Here is a 22,130-nt window from a genome sequence, read left to right as displayed (position 1 = left end):
CTCCTGGTTGTTCAGGATTTTTTAACAGATTATTCTGAAGAACAAACTCACCAAGAGTTCAGGTGAGCTTTGGTGTTCAGATTGTTGCTGTTCCGTGCTTGGTTCTTTGTGGTCTGCTTTGTAAGGAGCAGTGTTAGTGCTCACAACCTCCTGCTGTTTCTATTGGGTTATTTTATAATAATATCACTCAAAACCAAAGAATTTAAGGTTGCTGGTCTCAAAGACAATTGTTCTCCTGGGGGGGCAGGGGGGGTGGGGGGAAGTGGCATCTTCCAAACTGATGCTCAGAAGGAATTCTGAATGCCTGGTAGTTGCAAATACTTTTGTCCACTCCTCTAACCCAGGTCTCCACACCTTAGCTAGCATTGCCTTGGAATTAAGAACTGAACTCGAGTCCTCTTGCTGTTTAAGTGGTCCTTGACTTCATCCTCTGTGTAGCAAAGACCATGTCAGTCTTCAAGAACTTGTACTAAGTCACAAGATCCAATGTGGACTATCATGTTCAATATTGAGAGTGCTGCCTTCCCCGAAAGCAGCAAACCCAGCAGCTGGTTCAATGTCCAGACAAGCTGCAGTCCTGAAGGCATTCCACCTCTTCTTTATTGACTGTTGTCACTGGTAACTCCTCGCTCCACATGCTGCCTTTGCTCAGACTCCCAAACACAGCGCAGAGAAGGAGCAGAATAAACACACTTGGTTTGATGGAGATGGTGACACAGAGGAGAGTTTAAGGATATGTTAATTTTCAAGTACTTTACTATGATTAAAAATTAGTTCACATTAAAATAAGAGCTGTGACAACTGTCTGAACTTCATAAGGCTTTGTAGGAGATTATATTGAGAGCCTTTCCACTAGTCTCTATCATATTGGTTGAGTTGATGCCTATAAAGCATTCAAAAATCATATTGATGATTGTGAGAAGAAGGGTTTATTTAGATTGATAGAATCTCTTATAATAGCATTTATAACAAAATCCTTAGTATATGCAGAGTGATGCCTTGGCTTCTCAAAGCTTCTTTACAGAAAGCTCTGTTGTTGGGTAGTTATCCTTCTGACATGAAAGGGTCTGCTGATATCCTTCCAGGAGCAGTCATTTTGCAACTTTCATGTCTACTCCACAAAGATGCAGTTAAAATATTTGCTATTCCTGCAACACTTCACAGGTAATGGCTGTCTTGGGAATTACCAGATCCTTGAATTATCTAAATGAATCCCAACCTAAATTGTGGTCCAATAAAGCTTTACCTTTTTTTTTCTTTTTTTTTTCTTTTTTTTTCCCTTTTTAGTTGGTGTATACAAAATAGGTATTTTATAGAACACATATATGGTTTAGTTCAGTCATAAAACCCAGTGAAGCAACCTGGAGGAAAACAGAACTGATAGATGGTTTTCTGGCTTCTATTCAAAACTCTTGTTATGTTGTGGAGTACTTACTATGAATGCTTGGCAACAAAAAGGCAGAGATCCTATATTATACAAATACTTAAAAGCCTGTGCCCAGAGACAAGAGAATGAAGAAAGAGGTGGTTTTATACACGTAGTCCCTGCTGTCTCCTTCGCCTCTCCTGGGAAGTAGTTATGACATAATAGGATTTGAAGGTTACTCTTCAAATTTCTTTTCACCTTCAAGTGAGTAACCCATGTCATGCATCACAGTAAAGCTGTCCTCTTGACATCTAGCAATGCAAAAATGGCTTGAAATGAGTCTTTCTGTTTGAAAGAACTGGAAATCAGACTTGCAAAAGGAAAAACTTAATTCTATTCTGCTTTTTCTTGATTAAATTTTCAAGCCGTCATGCAGGTTAAGAAAAAGCTGTGTATACATAAGTGTGTATAACAGCACCTAATAGCTTTGAAGGCCTCTAGTTTAAAGTTTGATTGGGCGAAAATCAGTTGCATCTTTCCTTCCTTGCATCATTAAGTTGTTTTCTTTATGGGAGGCAAGAATATTATATTGCTCAAAAAATATTAACATTTAATCTCATATGTTAAATTGCTCAATTAATATTACAAGTAAATATTTGGGAGAAGGGGTTGTCTTATGATTGCTTCCCAGAGCCTTTTTCAGCCTCTGAAAAGATAATTGGGCTGGGAATATGACTGCTTCAAATATTCAAGAACAAATGTATGTGTGGACAAAAGTGTTTCCTAGAAATAATTATTAATCTGACAAAATATATTTTAAGACCGTTGTAGCTGATTTTTGGTACAGTTCTTTCCAGCACAAATTTGTATTATAATTGCAGTTAATTGTTTAAAATGCAATTTTAAATTAACTAAAGATGAACCTGATGCATTTCATTTTACTTCTCTGTTGTCCCTTTTCAAATCATATTTATGTACATTAAGAGCAACCATCCTCCTTTCATCTAGTTAGCACAGCAGTACACTAAATCTGTAATTTACTGATGTTAATACCAGCTATTTCTCCCTGGATATGGGTACATGGGCATAGAATTCTTTGAAAAAGTAACAATAACGAAAGAAATGAACAATATGAGTTTTACATCACGAATTTCCTCGCTAGTCCTCTAATAGCTGTAAAACAACTGCAATGAATTATCTTCTGTAATTTCTTATACCTTTCTTTCCCTCGTAATGAAGAGTCCTTTGCTCTCAAAAGTCTTTTCAGTAATAGCTAATTGCAGACCATGGTTAGTCTTCTTTTGGTTGAGCTTTGGTCTTTTGTTGGAGCATGGGAATTTCAGATCAAATCTCTTCTGATTCTTGTTTGCCCCTCTCTTTTGGAAGCCAGTACAGGACACAGATATCCAGAAGTAATATTGCTGATAGATTCAGAGGGGATAAAAGAACTGAAAGGAATATTTGAGAAGCATTTAATCTGATCTGTACATCTTATTTAGATCTGGAGTGAATCCTCCATCACAGCCTCACCTCTCAGGAAGGATCCCTCCAAAATGGCATAACATAAATTCCAAGAAAACTCTTTTCCTGAATAAATTAGTGAGGAGGACTTGAAGACTACACAGTCCTGATGTTTGCAGATAACCAAAACACAGGAAAGCCTACAGTTAAAACCTAGCAATAGTGGTGGTCTGAAGTGTGAAAAACTCAGAAATTATAAGCCTGCAGAAAGTAACAGAAGCTTTTAAAGGCTGTAGCTTGAACTGGAGAGGATCTGTGAGCAGATGTATCTTTTATTGCAAAGTACACAGGCTTTTGTATTATTACAAAATCTTTTGGCCACACCGAAGCAGAGTTACATTTCTCCTTTAGTGTTTATTTAAATAATGAGATATAATGAGTCTATTTTAGCTTCAATTATAGAGTGCTCTCCAAGAAGGAACAAAACCCAATAAATAATTCTCAATCTTTCTCAGTGGTTTATTTAATGTTCTGAGAACCGCCCTTAATTGTACAGCAATCAGAAGTTTTCACCATGTTTCCATGCAGGAGCTAAAAATTCTGACAAAATTAAGAGGGGCGTTTGGTTTTAGATAGAATTGCATCTCTCTTCAATCTCAACATCACTAAAACCAGCGATGGGAATGGAGCCAAATTCTTACCAATACATCTGAACCATTGCAAAAATCCAAGGACAAATTTATTTTATTTTATTTTGTAGTGGCACGTACTTTCCCCTCCTAATTTTGTGGGAGTGATTTTTCTCCCTACGAGGAATAAATTGCACATTCTGGCAATGAGTTAGTCATTCCGAAGTTCAGAATTCATGAAGCTGTTCCAGCAGAGAATGGATACAGAATTGCAGCAAAATCTCAAGGTCACTGGGAATATTCTTTGGGGTATTCTTATGTGGCTTATCTGTGCTCACATGCCTAATTTTTTTTTCAGTGCAAAGAATAGCCACTTGCAGAGAATGGAAGCCTTAGCCCAGCCCTGTGCCATCCCTTATTCAAGTTCTTTTATACTCCTCTTTTTAAAGAAGCTGTCAAGTTCTTTTCTGAAGCTGACAGGAAAGGCCAAATCTGCAGTACAGGAAGAGAGGCAAAAAAGAAACTTTTTTGTGTTGATGTTGTACTAAGTGAGCTAAGGAGAATTTTAGAATCATGTAATTTACTCTGGAGGCATTTACTGTACATAGCTATAGTGATGGTAATTTCTTTCATTGTGGAAGTGAAAAGATAACCATCAATCAGTTGTCAATTGGTCAATTGCAGAAGTGATGAAAAGAAACTGGTAGGAACAATCACTTCTGTGGCTACCTAGACTATTTGGGGTTTTAAGGAAAATATGGGAACTGGAGTCTGAGGAAAAGGAGTGAGGTTGAAACATAAAAATAATCGGTGCAGAAGTAAATGGATCTCCTATAAACACTGTGTTTATTTTCCTTTTTGCGCAGTATAAGTGCAGCAAAAATAGACAAAATGGAGTTTACACTGAAGGATCATGAACTGAGCATGGTGAAAGCTGGAGATGTGATGTGCAAGTACAGGGACTGTTCAAATGAAGGTTTAAAAATGGAAGAATTTTTTGAAAAAAATTAGTGGGCAGCTGAATTATTTCAAATGTTCTTATATGCCCAGTAGGAACTGCAGTTTTAAGTTTATGTGCGAAGGAAAATATGATTTATGTTGTTACAGAATAAGAAAGGCATTATTATCTATAAGTTGCAAAGTGTAAGAAATACTCTAAGGCCAGGTATCGATCTGTTTTTACACATATAATGTGGAAGTTGTTTTTAAAATGAGCTTCATGGCACAGACTGGCATGAACGCTGTGCATTTAACAGTTATTTAAGCAGTGTGAAAGGCAAGTGTTTCATTATGTATGCATATTGTAGGGGGGTGAGCTTAGGACAGAACTAGGAAAAAGATTAAATTCATTTATTTATGAAAAGAGTTCAAACATTATCAATACGGGGTGGTTTATGCTGTGGTGTTTTGTTTCGGATTTTCTTTCCCCCTTCTGTGGTAGGTAATAAAAAGGTTTACAGGCCCTCCAGAAGGATGAGATATCATCAGTTTGTAATCCAGCCCATGGTTTCCTAGATACCGTATTGTCTATTCTGTTCCGCTATGTGAAAAATGTTGAATATCAACAATGGGTTTCAGTGCTGTATTGTTGAGTTTTGTATGAACTAATCTAGCTTCACTAAAAAAAAAAAAAAAAAAAAAAAAAAAAAAAAAACCTACAGCTTTGGACAAAAGTCTATAGCCAGTGCATTCGTAACTCCCCATGCACAAGAGCTGACTGTGGCTCTGGGAAGACATTTTACTCATTTGATTTCTTTTTTCTTGTAGCCTTCTTGTCCAGTTCTCAGGTGTTTGCCACCTATTAGAATTTCACCTGTATGGGTCCTGTGCTTGAGAAAGTCCCAGGACTTGTCAGCTGCATAGGCCTCATAAAAGACAGCTGTGTGCAGGGTTTGAAAGGTAAGATTTTGCCGAAGTCCTCTGCTGTCTGTGCTTTAAGGTGCTAACTTTATTGGCCTAGTTCTGAAACTCTGCAGCTTATCACTCATTTGGAGCTCGTGGAGAGGGGAGCAGGTTTCAGGAAAAATAATCATTCTTGGAGCGATAGGTGGTGGGGTTAGAGGGGGGATGGAAGTGAATGGAATTTCCTCTTCTAGAAACTGAATTGGAGCTAACTGCTGAAAGTGAGGAGTGTGGTACCTGCACAGTGAGGTGTGTGAGCAGGTACTCTGCAAATAAGGATCCTTCAAAGACAGGGGAAAGTGTTTGAAAGTGGGTAGGATATTTCCAAGGCATGGGAAGCACAGGGAATCCTATGGTTTGGAACTGCTTTGCCATGGGCACTTTTTTCTTTTTTTTCTTTCCTTCTTTCCTTTCTCAATCTTTTTTACTTTGGGCTCAGAACTGTCTTAATGTTTTGTGGAAATGCTGTTGGGGGTGCTGCTTGAAATAAGGTGGGCGGAGAACAATTGAGGGTAAATAAGATTCATGATCAGAAAGATTCTGTCATTAGCGAAATTTCTGAAAGAATTTGTGGTTTTTCCTCTTCAAATAAGTTTTTCCTAGGTTTATTAAAGCAATTCAAGAGTAAGCGAAAGATCTTACAACAGTAAGAATTTACAGATGTTTAGACTGTGGTGAGCTAGATTTTATGCAGAGTAAATATTTATTTGTGAACTTAAAAGTGTCTGTTAAATGTTAAATATATGCATTTTATGTTAAAATATTTCTGCCTTTTAAAATGCAAATTCTTTTCTATATCTTTTCTATATCTTTCTAAAATTCTTTTCTATATCTATCTATCTGAATCTTTTCTGCACATAAATTTGTGAATTATTTTCTTTTCTTGGAGAAACAACTTTATGGGCAAGTATTTTTACTCTAAATGGGGGAAGATGTTTTTTCTATAGAGAAATGGAATTTTTGAACTGTTTTATTTATTTTAATATACGTAATGCACTGATATAGCGGTTAGAGACCAACTTCCAAAAATCCTCCAGGCATTTTCCTGTCTCTGTGGAAGATTTTTGCAGAAGCTATGCCAGCTTTTAAAATTCTCTCTTTGCCCTGCTGCAGTGTGAATGTTTTTCCCATCCCCCTTTTAACCTAGGAATTAGAAGAAAGTACAGATGATGCTTGCTTAACCCTGCATTTAGTGCCAAGCAGTGATGTGCTCCCTATGAAACCATTTCTGACCCTCTGCTTGCAGCGGTGAGCCTGAATTTTTCCCCTTCCTTGCCCATCATTGTCGGTCAATTATGGGATGGAACTGAACCAGAAAATCTGGTACAGTCTGGCAATTAGTACAAAGGGTTTCCAGTCTAGTGTGAAGACAGAGATGCAAGAGCCCCAGCAGCTAGAGAAATAGTTTTGATTGGCCATGGACATTGCCTTTTAGTGCTGCTTGGTTACTTTCTAAAGATACTGGCTCTTCTACCCTACAGGTTTTCTCCTTAAAGTACTGCATTACGGGCCTACTTTTTATAAGTCTTTTAGGAAGTGGGGGGGTCTTCTTTTTTTAGCTCTAGCTTCTCCCATTTGCAGACTGTCATTTTAACCCATCAAACAGACACATTTTGACTTGTACAACAAAGAACCAAGTTATCAACATTCACAGAAACTGACATTTTTAATTCAGGCTTCATTATGTCTTCGGTGTGTGACAGTGAGCTACAAAGACATTTAAAGGGGTTTTTTTTTTCTTTTTTTCATTTTAAATTCAGCACTGGGATGTTTATCTTTCTTTTAATGCTCATATTTCCCTTTCTACATTTATTCTTTAGTAATATATAATTAGCATTATCAAAACCATCAGCTATTATCCACTATGACTTTTGACCTTTGTTTTTATCTACCTAGTATTTTCCAAAATAAATTGCTGCACGAATTCTGTTTATGTTACAGTAAAATGGAATTTGTTAAGCTCTGTAATACAGTCATCATAAAAATAACCTCTTTTGATATTACTAAGATTTAATGAATGATTACATCTATGTAAACTTTAAAAATATCTGGCATTGTAAGATAAGAATGAATAATAAAACAAAAATTTTAATTCAAAAATTACACACAGAAGTCAGGCACTTTCAAAGGCTAGCAATGAGTCTGTAGTTGATAATTTCTTCTACCCTAAGAGCAAGCAAAAATCTGATATAAGTTGGGTTGAAGTTTAGAAGAGCCCCTTATGCCAAACAAAAAATTATAGACTATTATTTCCAGGAAATCTGGTATCTTTGCTGAGTAGAGCATATGAAGACAGGACGCATTCAAACCTTGTTCAAAACCAAAATACAGTATAATTAGATAGCACTGCAAGCAGTTGACAAAGTAATAGGAACATTGAGCATTCAACCACAACCATAGAGTTTTGTTTGTGAGAGTTTTTCTTTTCCAACGAGTCAGCAGTTTCTGTTTTATGCTTGGATAACTGTGTATTTGGGATGTTGTCTTTTGTAGTTGGGAAAAAAGTAAATGTGCCACCTAATTTTTGTGTGGGCGCTTGTGAAATATTACGAATACAGATTCCAAGTTTCTGTTGTCATTTTTCCTTCGTTCTGTCAGCCTCTGCACAGTGCTGCTGTGGGAATCCCTGAAGGTGGCTTTAGGCACATGATGGCAGAATATTCCATTCAGCAGTTAAACACTCCCTGGCTGTATTAATGGCAGGAAATACAGGAGCAGGGACTGTAAATGTGATGACAAGATTAACACGTTGCCCACTTCTATCAGGTACCTCTTGTTTTTGTATTTATCACTCATCTTTCCCAGCTGACTGATGGCTGTCACTCAACAGCTTTCTTTGGCTGGAAAGAGAAAGAGCTTTCTTTAAAGACGTCAGCAGTGTGTTGAATTCCATAATAGGTCATTTGCATGGGAAGTCTACATAGAACAACAAATTAGTGGCTTCTCTTGTAGATCTTTTGATAGCATATATTGGAAATGATGTGATAGTGTTGTTTATTGCACCAGTAAGAAGATAATACAGTGTAGGTCACAATCTGATTTGATTACCCAGGAACACCATCCCCAAAGATGCACTGATGATGCTTTAGACAGGAACTGTGTAGAATAATTATCCAGATACCAATATCTGCCAATTTCTTTTGTTTACCAGAGGAACAAACAAAATAGTAACTTACATTCAAGTGCAGGCGAAAAGAAAATTGACTGGTTCTGGCTTGGTCTAAAGAATTGGGGTAAAAAGGCACAAAAGCAGTTTAAATTTTTAGCCGCTTGTGGTTTAAGAGATTCCCAGAAATTACTCTGAACTGTAGACACCCCAAATACACTTCAGTTAAATTTTTTCATTGTTTTATTTCCTTTTGACTTTAGTGACCAAGAAAATTTGACATTGAACAGGGACTACCCCATCTTAATTTGTAACTCTGCAGTTGCCATATTATGGCCTTCAGGTTAAGTACTCACACAAACATGGTTGAGCTGTGAGCTTTGACAGTGAATCAGTGTCAGAAAGTTTAATTGTGAAGTAATTTTCAAGGAGATAAATATCTGTCCCTAGCTTTCAGCACTTTTCTACTAAGGATAATTTTAGCTCTATGCAAGGGTTCTCCTCTCTGCCTCTAAATGCGTTTTCCAAACACTGCTATGCTTATTAAGTATTTACCTGCAATTAAAGTTTCAAAGTGCCATTTTTCATATGAAAAAACTGAGGCAGATGAGGGCTGAGTGCCATTACCTCTAGGTGTGGATTGCTGCTTTGGCTGTGTGTTTGGAGTTTATCGAAGAGCTCCCCTGTCAATGCTGCTTTGGCTGTGTGTTTGGAGTTTATCGAAGAGCTCTCCTGTCAATGCATTGCAACAGCATTTTTTAGCGGTGACTCTCATAACTGCATTCTGGGTTTCATGCCCTTTTTAGATTGCCCTTCACCTTGTAATAACAGTTGTCTCCACGAAATGAATTTTGGACAAGCTCTCCACTGCAGGGTCCATTCCTACTACCATCAGCGTCGCAGTTCTGTGATTTCAGTAGGATGATGGATAGAACTCAGTGCTTCACCCACACAACACTCCAGCCCTTGAGCCCTGTTGGTAGGTGTTCTGTCACTCTGATGAAGAATTTGGCTCAGCTGTTGGTTTTACTACTCTTCTAGAAAATCAAGTCATGTGTTAGTAGCTCTCAGGTGGAAGGTTACTGTGCCATAAATAAAGTCATGGGAGTAACATGTAAGTACCATAGTTCATATATAGACATTAAACAACATCTGTTCTTGACATGTGTTTTCTGAGGTAGCGAGATCTCTTTCTTGGGGGGAAAACATAAAATCAAACAAATTATAATAAAAAAAGGCAAACCCACCATCATGACAATGGTCAGGAGTGTGTGGCTGTGGTGCAGATTGACTCTGCCAGCTTTTGCCCTGCATGCAGAAGCAAGTCTGCTCTGACATGTTGAGGACTTCCTGGTCTCTAGTTTTTCAGCTGTACTCTTGGGCATATTGCTTTTGTCCTTGCTCAGTGGTTAAAGGTATCTGGGAAGAGACTGCTGGATCTGTTGATCTGGGAAATGAGTTGGACTAAGGGCATTAATAGAAAATTACAGAGGTTTTGTAATACAGAAGAGAAATGAGGTCAAGCCCATTGCCTGAGCCATGATCTACCAGGTGGTCTGCTCTTGGAAATGTTTCCTTTGCAAGACAGGTCCTCCTCAGCCTTTCTACTCACCCTCTTCCTCAGGGTGGGAAAAGCAGCTGAAAAACCTCACTGTAAGAGATTTTTAGACATATTACAGGGTTTTATGCTCCCAGTTCCCATTGATTTTCAATTCAATTTTCACTTAGATGAAATTCAATAGGAATAAAATACCTAATTCCTTTATGCCATTGAGAGCCTTCTGTCCTGGGTCTTATGGAAGGCTGTGGAACGAGTGAGCATTGGCTGTTAGTGGGATGTGACAAGCACTAAGAAATAAGAGATTGGATCAGCGTATTTCATGGGACTTTATACAAATCTAAGCAATTGGCATTTCATATAAAGGAGAAGGGGAAAAATTACTAGTAAAGACGTGGTGATAGCAGTTTCTCAAAGAACAGATACCAAAGGCACGAGGAGAAACTGTGCCGTTGCAGGGGATGACAGTCTGTGTACTGAGACATCTTTTGTTAACACATGAGCCTTAGCCAAAGACTCAGAAAGGAATCAGATTTTTAATGACAAGCCCAAGAGACTATGATGAGCCTGCAGAGACAGAATTGAAGTAATCAAGACACAGAAATGAGATATGACCAGAAAGTTGCACGAAACTGCACTGAATGAGCATTCAGAGCAGTAGGAAAACTAAGCTACAGGCTTGCTAGTCAGCAGAAGATGGTGATGGGAGTGACAAATGAAGCTGAAGATGAAGAGGTACCTAATATCTGCAATATATAGTATTTTGCTTTTGAAAAAGTCAGCAGTGAGCAGATGGCTACCATAAATAATATACAAGATATAGAAGATTTGCAATTTTTAGTTATTCATCCTCTGGTATCTCACATATTGTATGGACCCTCAGCTAATCCACTGATCACAGGCTGAGAAATAATAAACAGCATGACCACCCAGAGTCCTGGCAGACCTTTGCTTTGTCTATGACGGGTTATTTGCATTTTCACGGGGATGTGGATGGTAGAGGTGGCTTCTTCCTCACTTCCATTTCACCCCTTCCTAGACTAGTTCTACAATTTTTGTGTTAGTTGTACAGCTGGTTGTTATTTCTTTCTGTTTCTTTCTGTAGTTATCTTCTGAGTTTAGTCCTACAGATTTTCTCTTTCCAAATTGTGTAGCTCTTCAGTTTCCTCAGTATAATACTCCTTGCTGTTAGCCATCCCTTACTCAGAACTTTCCTCATGACAGTTCCTGAATCAAGGAGAGAGCTAAAAGGTGGTGCTGGTTTGTGTTATGCTGGCACTGACTAGAGGAAAGATAAAGTAATCCCAGGCTTCTGCAAGGTTCTGTGTGTCTGTAAAAGTAAATATGCTGATGAGGACTAAAGAGAGAATTTGTTCCTGATCCGTTCTGCCAGTTACCACAAAGGCGGACACAGGTACTTCAGCAAAACAACACTTTTTATGTTTTCAATTTGTCTTTCATACTTTTTTTTTTTTTTTTTAAATGGAAAAACAATCTCAAAGATGTTGCTATATCTCATTATTAAAATTCATTTTTCAAAGAGTGATTTCTATTTTTTTTTTTTTTTTCTAAAAATGTTCAATAAGTTTTTTCAAAAAATTCAGAAACATTATGCTGGAAGTGAAACTTTTCAGCTCCAAACTTACCAAAAGACTCCAAAATTTCCTTTTTCTTTCTTTGGAAAACTATTTAATTTATGAACTGTAAATGCAAGGAGAGGTGTTAAATTTTGTGTGTTAAAACTCTAATTAGATTAAGTTGGATTGTACTTTGCAAGTTCTCTCAAGCTACTTCCCATGATTACTATGTTTTAAAAGCTTTATTAGGGGGTTTGTTAGTGATGCATCACAAGAGTTGTTATTCATCTGACAAGAAGAGTGGATTCAAATGTACCCTTCTTTCAAAGCTGTGTTTGTCACTGACCTCAGATGTTGAACCGAGGAGAGAATTGGTTTCTAAGCACTGCACTGTGTGCGCAATGCCAAGAAAACTGGAGAGCTCTGACTGGCATCCTTCTAAGTGAGGTGATGTGAGAACCTTTTTGTCCAGTGTGTTACATCCATCAGAGCCCAAAATACTTGGGTGCTGTTAAAAGATTTAAAAATTCAAAACTGGCTATTGTCTCACTAGTGAGGAGTTGTCAAGATGAAATGAAGGAGGCAGCACTGTGGAGAAAGAAATATTGGGATCTCGTTTTGAAAGAGGAGGTTATGCCTAGAGTTGAGGAAACTTCCTTCTTTGATTCATGAGGAAAGTGAAAAGAGGAGGACTGCTTAGGTGGTAGTCTGTTGATGATGCCAGATTTGCAGGACAATTAAGCTGAGGACACTTAGCAGAACTGGCTGAAGGATCTTATGAAACTCAATGAGTTCTCCTCAACCATCCCATGAAATTCAGCTTAGATAAGTGTTAAAGTGATTCATCTGGGAATAATCAAAACTTTGCAGACAAAATTATGGCTTTCAGCTGTCTTACCACCAAGGAATGAAATCTTGGGATGATAAAAGACAGGGCCATGAAAGAATCTGCTTAGTGGTTAGTGGTGTTCATTGAATATTAGGAATAAATAGGAAGGGGATAGAAGATAAGTACAGAATATTTATGCCAGCATATAAATACATGGCACACCCACATCTTGCATATTGCCTGCCCCTACCTTTTCAAAAGCTTCACAAAAGGGCAACAAGGATGATCACAGGAACAGAGAGATTTCCATTAAAAAGAAACTAAGCAAAGTAGACTCTTTGTATGCCTAGAAAAGGAGACTGTTGGGGGAGATGATGAAGGTATCTAGACTAAAGCACCATACACAAAGAGGTTCCCTCACATGGTTTGTGCACAGTCTTTGCCAGGACAAGAAATGAAGGCAAGATGACAGATGTGGCAGCTGGAAAAGAAGCTGATCTTCTTAAAAGGCAGATCTTTAAACATAACATAATTAAGCAGCCACAGGGTACTCTCAGAGTTTAACGTTTCTATGGGTTGAAGGGGAGCTTGAACAAGTTCCCAAAAGGGAAATCCAAAGAGGTTAAAAATGCACACGAACCTCATCTGGCTGGAGTAGTCTCTGAGACTCAGATTGGTGGAAGCTGGAAGAGTCTTTGGAGGAAATGTTGTTACTTTCTTCTTCTGCCCTTCTCTAAGCACACACTTCTGGCTGCTGATTGAGACAGTGCTGGGCCAGAGGGAGGCTGGGTCCCACCCAGCACAGCCATTTTGTGTTCTCATGCTACCAGGCATTTATGTCCTGAGCTCACACTTTCTTTCCATATCTAAATGAAGGACGGGTCAAAAACTGAAGCAGAAGTAGCCTGGGCAAATAGTTTGAATGCTGAAATCTCTTCTTTTTGAGTAAATATTCCTCCTTAGCTAAACTATGAGTGGGTCTGTCTACCAGAGTGTTCCTACTAGGCAATCAGAAGGAAATACTGACAATCAGAGGAACATTTTTAAAGCACCCGAGTTCAGATTAATACGATTTTTTTAAATGTAGGAAAATCCATGAAAAATTTATCAGTGTATAATAGCTGAACAATGTCTCCAGGAGACTTTAATTTCTGCTTCTAATCTTTTCATCTCAATCTGCTGGGTCAGCTTTGCACTTCTCCTTGTGCGCACAATGGGGAACAATGTTTAGCTGATGACAGAAATGCGGGATGGGGATTAAGTACCCCCCAAGCTTTCTGTGTTTTAGTAATGGTGTTGAACATTCCCCAGTCCCTGGTTTTACTCCCCTCCTACCCTTCCAATAAATTAACTCTTAAATCTAAAAATCAAGACATAGCTTCACTGGGCAGGGAAGATACACCCTGCAAATTTTCCTAAATACCCCTTTAAAAAAGGCTTAACTTTGATTATTGTAATTGATTATCTTAAGCCCCTGAGTGTCAGAATTCTGCATTACACTCAGCTTGCAGTTTGATGAGAAGATGGATTTGGCAGCAGTCTTTGGTGTCCCCACCTCACCACTCCCACCCACCCACTCATTTCTGGTCTTTGGCCCAGGTTTTCTCCCTCAATAGAGCTTCAAAATCAAGTTAATCTAAATATTGTCTGCTGTTAAAACACCAGCGATACCACGAGCTTTATCTCTGTCTTCCCTTCCCCCTGTGACAGGCCAAGGTTAGGGAAAATTGAGAAGCTTCTCATAAGGGCCAGTTTTCAGCCCCATCAACTCACAATGTAACTGAGCACGGTGCCAGCATGTGACAACACAAGGTGGCCTTCTGCTGGATGGTAACTCAGACCTGGGAAAGTTCAAGCCCACCATGAAGCTGCATCTCCTGTGGTGAGCTGTTTTTAGGCCTGCCAGAGCCTTGAGTCAATCTAGAAAACAAGTAATTTAACAAACAGTCCTCAAAAGAAGTTGAAAATCAACTTGAACAAGGAAGAAAAAGTAATAATATCCTTTTTCTTCGAACACTTCAGGAGTGTGATCACTGACAGAAAATCTCTAAGATGCCTGAGGCATGAAAAGAACATTCAGAAAATATAAAGCCACAGCAGAAAAGCTCTGAATTTTTTGCACCTGTGCTTACCATGGGGGAAGCTGGTGAGAATCCCGTCCCAGAATCCTAATTTATTGAATACATTTTAGGATTTGCATCAAATTGAAGCATCCATAAATATTTTATAGAGTAAATGAATAAAACAAGCTATAAAAACTCATCAGGAGTAAAGAAATTCACTTGGAAATTCTAAAGGAATTTAGGAGAGAAACAGGTGATTGTGATGTACAGCTTTTTAGCAAAAATAATTTTGAGCCAGAGGACTGAAATCTGACTAATACAAGCAACAGATTTTTAAAACAGCGCTCGGGCAGATCCAGGAAGCTGCATCCCAGTAAACCTGACATCTGTGCTGGGGAAAAGAGTAGAAATTATAACAAATATTAGAAAGAGTGTAATCTGAATAATTATGGCATATTTTGAAGTTTTCTGTGTAAGTTTTAAAAGATAAGTCCTGGCCTAATTGTATATTCAAATTCTCTGAAGGTATCTACTAGCAGGAGAACACAGGAGATCCAGCTGAGATCACCTGCTTGGGTGTTCAAAAGGGGTTTAACAAGGTTCATTCCCAAAAGCCTTTAAGAAAATAAAATATTCTGGAACAAAAAGGAAGATGTTCACATCAATAAATAACTAGTTGGCATAGAAAGCAGAGTACAGAAATAAATGGTCAGTGCTCACAGTAGAGGTAGGTCATCACTGAAAACCCTGTGGAGATCTGTGCTATTCAACATATTCATAAGTGGTCTGAAAATATAAAAGTGAATAGTGAGGGAAAAAAATCTGCCGATGGTACCAAGTTACTCAGAAAAGTTAAGAGAAGAACCAGATATGGTGTATTGAGAAAGATCTTGTAATGCTGGCAATAATGGGGAAAAAGAAAACATTCAGTGCAGACAAATGCACAGGAAAAATAACTCTATCTTTACATATAAAGTGATGGGTTGAGAACTAACCATCACTTCTCAGAAATGAGATCTTGAAGTAAAAGGATAGTTCTGCAAAACTGTCATGTCAAGAACAGTCTAACCAAAATTTTAAGAATAGGGAACAAAATAAAAGCCATCATTATGACACTATATAAATCCACAGTACACCTACAGCTTGAATATTCTGTGCAGTACCAGCCTCCTCAGCTGAGCAAGAGCAGAGCAAAGCCAGAAAAGGTTGGAAGACAGATGGCAAGAATGGTCACCGTGACAGAATGGGTTCAAGGGGTACGGCCTACAAAGACAGGCTGGGAAAGCTGGAGCTCTTCAGCCTGGAAAAGAGAAGATTGTGTGGAGACATCACAGCATCTTCCCCTTCTGAAGGGGCTACAGGGAAGCCAGAGGGGGACTCTTCGTCGGGACCTTTAGTGACAGGACAAGGAGCAATGGATACAAATTGGAAAAGGGGAAATTTTGGTGAGGTGTTAGGAAGGAATTTTTTATTGTGAGAGTGGTGAGACATTGGAACAGGTTGCTTAGGGAGGAGTTGGACGCCCCAATCCTGGCAAGTATTTAAAGGTGGATTGGAAAAGTCCTTGAGCAACCTGGTCTGGTGGGAGGCGTTCCTGCCTGATATCCCTGATGTATTAACATCTGTGATGACTTATTTGAGTCTCAAAGAATTTTGTTTATAGTTCTTAGAATTACAATCAGATTGTTTCAGTTCCTGTTTTAAAGTAGCTGAAAATTATTATGTAAAATTCATGCATGGTGTCTTTTTAATAAACAACAACAAAAATCATTCAAATAAATGAAGCGATCAGGTCTGAACACTTGAATTCTCTTTAAAAAAAAGTTAAGTTAGTCTTAACTCACAGATTTTGAAGACACTATAATAAAGAATTATTGGAGGAAATATTGCTTTTACTGTTTTCAGATAATGCTTAATGTTGTTGCAAATTATAAAATTTAATTAGCTATATAAATGCCAGACGAACAAATAATGTGCTATTGTCTTGATATCTTTCCAGAAATTAGTCTTTTAAAACAAATTTGCCATATTAATCATCTAAAAATATTTTTGATCACTGAATTAATAGTTTGCAGCCTGTTTTCAGGTATTCATTGCCATAGGTGATTGCCTCTTAATTACTACATGGGCGCTTTCTATTCACTCTTATTAATTCATGTTTTCTGGCACAGTCCCAAAAGGCAGCCTTGCCCTATATCTTCTAATTACTTCTATAATTGAATTTGCCCACTTTTTCTAACCTATTTTTTAAACTGACTGTGTTTGTTCATGGTTTATTGTGTCTTTTTTGTGTCAGTTCTCTGCAAGCAGAATGTACATTGATTCTTTCCTCGTTTCTCATTAATTTTCAAGAGCTTTGCTGCATGTCTGTTTTTTCAGCCTGTCAGACCTATTGCTAGACCAAAAAAAGATTCTTATTATTAAAGGTTAGGTAAAATAGACTGAAGTTAATTAATTCATTAGTAACTCTGAGCCAATTACTGAAGCCTTCTCTTATTTATATACTTGTTAACAAGACAGAGATGAGAAAGGCCTATTATAGGCACATGTCCTTCAGAAGTTGGGCAAACCCTCTGGAGCATATGCATTTAGTTCCACCAAATAAAAAGAATTGATTCCAAAATGAAGACTTGGAGATCTAACTGGCAGAGTCTTCATAAGCTGATGGACCTTCTTGTGGCCACCCAAATGTTGTTTTGGATTCTACCTTTATTCACAAGGAATAAATTTTAGTGATCAGCTTTACAAAGTGCACACATCACGTTTTGATATAAATATATTCACTTGCCAACTTCTCCAGAATTGTTACTTGGGATGTTTGGGAATAGTTGAACAAAAAGAAATTACCCATGCACATCTATGCAGTTTAAGAAGGGAGCTGCTGATTTTGACTTCAGATGATTTCCTTGTACTTATAAATGCAATGAGGTATGTAGCTGGGAAGAAAACCCCATTAATTTTTGCTAAATGCTCTGCAGGTTATGAACCTTACATGAGAGCTGAAGTCATGCAGAAGCTCCAGACCTCTAAATAAAATAGGGAAAGTACCCAGCAGATCACTAATCAGTGCCAGATATTTACATTAATGACATCAATGCATATTTTAAGCATAGTGTTCAAAACCTGACCTTTTATTTCTTGAGGCTGAAGCACAGCAAAACACCGTTCTCTCTCACTGAATTCAGTGTTGATACTAGTGTGCTGTTTTTAAAAGGGTTACCTTATTGTGGGAGAGAAAACCTTTGGGATTTTGTTTTCTCATAATTCAGCAACTAGATCAGAGATCCTTAGAATTAGAAATCAATTCTTTGTCAAGTGTCCTGCAAGCCTGGTGTGTTATCTAGATTTGGAGGGAAATGAAACTAAGATTGAGGAATATTATATGAGCTTTTTAAGCAAATAGACAAAGCATGGATTTAGGAGCATCTCTCACCTGGTTTATAAAATATAAATCCAAATAAATTTAAACAGGAAGAAAAAGGTGTTGGAACTGCTGGGGAGCAGAAAGCTTGGTCTAGTCCAGTCATTTATGTTTTTAAGGAGAATTGCTCTGCAACTCTAGGTTTAAAATTCTAAAGAAGGGTAGACACTAAATTCTCTGGAAGTCCTACTTCCACGTCAGGAGCAATCATAGACTAAAATCTTCAGCTACCACTATAGGAATTATTCTCCAATCCCTAGTTATTTCTAACTTGAGAGAAAATAGGAAAAAGAGAAGTGAAAAATGCATCACCAAACAGTATATGGTCCCCAACTGAGCCTGGTCACTGGGTACCATCACTGTGCTGTGCCAAAATACCTTCCTGCCTCTGCATCCTCCTGGAACACACACACACAGAGCTTCCTCTCTGCTCCTTGCATGCCATACAGCTCACTGCACAATTGGGGTATTTATTATTTGATCTTGCTCATTCACTCCCTTCCCAAAATTAGTTAGGAAATAGCTGCCTGATTGAAACTGCTGATATCTTGATCAGATCATTATTATTTCTGGTAGGAAATAAATAAGTAATTAATTATGCAAGTGCTTGGGCTGCTCTGTAGTTAAAATAGCTTTGAGATTTGCACTTTAAGCAGGCATTCGCTGCTTGATTCTGTGTGAATTGCATGATGTGGGCTTGCCAAATTTATGTCGTTCATTTTTGGAATGTAAAGTTACTGGTTTTGAGAACTTTTAAAGCATATATTTTGATTTATTTTAGTTATTGGAAGCTACCTTTAAGATTGTGTGTGAATGAGAGACTTCAGATGCTTGGATCCTTCCAGTAGAAACAATGTAAACAGGTTTTTGAGGGCTCATCAGTCATATGCAATAATATTGAAATCACTTTTGCCACTATAAAGTGCATGCTATGATGAGTCAGCCACTCAGCTTCCCCCATGATAACAATATTTTCAGTCCTGACAGATCTGAAGACTTCTGTCACCTCTAATATTCAGTAAGGTTTTAAGGAAATGAGAGATGTCCTCCTGTGTCATCCCTTGTGTTATCAGAACTAGGATAACTTGGACATGTTGAAATTCAGGTTGTTCATCACAGTAAGTTACAGGCTCTTGGATAGTGTGGATTGACAGTGACAATACCATCAAACCAAAATAACAGAGATTGTGGTGGTTACTCCACGGAGAACTGTGGACAGGACAGTAACAAATTCTTCATTTTTCACAGGGCAATGCAACATAAGTCTAAAGTGATAAGACCAGCAGTAACAGCAGTAAATAAAATAAGGGTTTTCTGTCTGAAAACTTCCTCATTTATCACTTTTGCAGTTCTTGCATATTTTATAAATTTATTCTCATCCTTTACTTCTGTACATGTTATGCTGCATTTGACTCTACTCCTGTCACACACACTGAATTGAAAAATTCACTGTTAGCTATTTCCTTTCGTAGTTGTTCTTGCTCTTTTTTCCTTTGAGTACCCTCTAGCATGTCTTGAAAATATTCCTCTGCCTGCCGTCCTTATCTCACTTCATGTGAATGCATTTCAGCTCCTGCACCAGCCACTGTAGTGCTTTTTAGTTAATTCTGTATCCTTTCAGTAACTCCATGTAGTCATCAAGGAGCTTGTAAAGAGTGTACTGACTTGTAGGAACATGCTTGTTTCTTCTGCCTCCTCCTTTAATTCATTATTGGTTCTACTTTGTAGAACAGGCTGTGACCACAGGGCATGAATGGGCTCAGCTGGAGTTGTACATCATAACCGTAGTCATAATCATAACCATAACACACAGGCAAGCTGAGATTCCCAGACTTTCCAAGTGTGACAAGGGAGGAGTGTGGCAGAGTGAGCAGCACGGCATCCATTGCCCGTTGTATAATCCTGGGCTTTTACTGTCGGGGCTTTCTAGTACACATTTAATGTGGAGATATTACAACATATGAATATTGTTGTAGTGAGTAAAATCTTGTGGCTGTCAGGGGACTTTTTAAAAACCTTTTCTAGAGGAAACACTTTAAAGTCTTTTCTGTTATTTTCATTAAATTAGAACTTAAATAGCATTGTTTAGTGTCTTGGATATTAGAACTTTTCCTGTATGTCTGAGGCATACCTCAGATATGATTCACCTGATTGAGTAATAGACTGAATTTCAACAACATTGATCCACCACATTCCTGCTTAAAATCATAAGATCTCCCTTCCTCCAGCACTTGAGCACAGCTTTAGAGAAAGTTATTTCCTAGTTTTTCCCAGTTGATGTTGAAGCATCGACTCTTGCAAAACAGGGAGCAGTTTCTCTATTAAGATGTGTTAGATACTTCATTATCTTCCTAAGCCTCGAATGTTTTAAGAAATATGTTTCCTCTTACTTTAATCCTGAAGAGGAGAAAGGCTAAGGAACACTTGTCTTTTACTTCCAGTCTTAATGCTAGTTCCCAAAATTCAGTTTTAAACAAGACAAGAAGCTACATGGAGTCTACTGATCTTTTAAATCAGTCTTCCTGGTTAGCTTGTAGGAACAGGTAAGATATAAATTAATAATAAAGACATAAATATATATTTGCAAGTTGAAATTAATCTTAGCACAAAGTTTTGGTCAGAAACATCAGCCCAGTACTGATCACGTGCACTTCAGGGGGACAGGATCAGCCCTTGTGCTCATAGCATCTGTTTCAGGACACCTGGAGAAGTAATTGTGCTCCTTCTGGGTACCCAAACTGCTAACACAAAACAAAAATGAGTGGTTATTATCTGCATGTTGGCATTATGTATTTTACATCTACAGTAAGTGCCACCACTCAAATGCCAAACCTGTGCTTAACATTGTGCCAAAATCCTCCTGGCTGATAAACCTTGACAGTACATTGTTCTCTTGTCAAGGGGCATTATCCTAGCAATTCAGCAAAAATTTTTCTTCATTTGGACAGTGCATCTTTCAGACATTCCCTTCTTCTATTGATTTGTTTTCTCCTGTCCCTTTCTCCTTCTTTTGTTTTCTTATCATAGCTTCAGGTTATTAAGTGCAAAGTATTGATGGGAATGGGTGGCTTTGGTCGATGGAGAGCTAATGCATCCCTAATCCCACCATTGTTATAGAGTTATGCTTTACTCTGGTTCCTGATGGGGGAAAAGGTGCAAAGCTCTTGATCCTAGTTTTATTTGTCACAAACCCATCCATCAATCAAGCACAAGCATGTCTGAATGCTGAATGACATGTGGGTCTCAGCTGAAAAAATTCGATAACACTGTATTGTCAGGTTGCTCACTCTTTTTTTTTCGATAAGAAATACATTTGACTGAAATAGATAAGCATATAACTACTAAAGACTTGAAGAGAGAGAGTGACACACATGACACCAAAGGTTTTCGATCTTTGGTATTAATGATACTTATGAGTAAATAAAATGGAAAAAAAAAAAAAAAAAAAAAGCTCTAGACATGCAACATGCTTAAATCCTGTGGGGCTTTTTATTTAGTTGGGGTTTCAAGTTTTTAATCTGGACATATATTGGAACCTGCCACCTAGGTCCAGATGCTGATAGAATCTATGACTGAATTTATATTTTTAAAAAAATATTGGTTAATATAACAGATGTTCATTAATAGAATATTATTTTAATATGCATTGAGAACCTATGCATTTATTAATTCTGAATAACAATGATGATATGTATATGTGAGTATTATCCTTTTATGATTTGAAAACATTTTAAATTTATTCTTATAGTACGTATACATAGATATTTTATACTATGCAAATAAGTATGCATGTCATTTTTTAAATGTCCCTTTAAAATGTATTTGTATTCTCAGATATCATTTTGGAATCTCTTTATACCAGTTATTGTGTGAAGTACACTAATACATCGCTGAAAGCTTATCCCCGTATTTATATACAATTTTCTATTCATACTCGCTTAAATAATTGCATTTAGAAACTGTTAAAATGTTGCAATTTTCCATTTGTACACTCTAACTCTGAGAAAAGTAATCAACAGATCAGAACAATTTAGAAAATGCATTTTATTTTCTTGCCATGGAAGTAGACACTTTAGAATGGAGAACGCATTAAATGACCTAAAAAATCCATCAACAAAGGTAACAAAAAGACAACCCAAATCAGAGGCTCTAAGACAAACACGATGTAGCCTCAAGTACTGGCACACTCTATGAGTAAGCCATTTTTTCTCTGCTCTG

At 37.7% G+C, this 22,130-nt stretch overlaps 1 protein-coding gene across 1 annotated transcript in view; it reads left to right on the top strand.

Annotated features, from left to right (window-relative positions):
* The first annotated feature begins 5,203 nt into the window (after nucleotides 1-5,203).
* SOX2 (SRY-box transcription factor 2) overlaps nucleotides 5,204-22,130 on the top strand; it is an 87,784-nt gene continuing 70,857 nt past the window's right edge. Inside the window, exon 1 of the transcript XR_005702482.2 lies at nucleotides 5,204-5,355. The gene's annotated coding sequence lies outside the window, so the exon portion shown is untranslated. The remainder of the gene's footprint in view (nucleotides 5,356-22,130) is intronic.

Source organism: Hirundo rustica, chromosome 10, assembly GCF_015227805.2.
Source record: "Hirundo rustica isolate bHirRus1 chromosome 10, bHirRus1.pri.v3, whole genome shotgun sequence".
NCBI lineage: Eukaryota > Metazoa > Chordata > Aves > Passeriformes > Hirundinidae > Hirundo > Hirundo rustica.
Note: the sequence above shows the minus strand (reverse complement) of the source record. Positions and strands in the feature narration are given on the sequence as shown.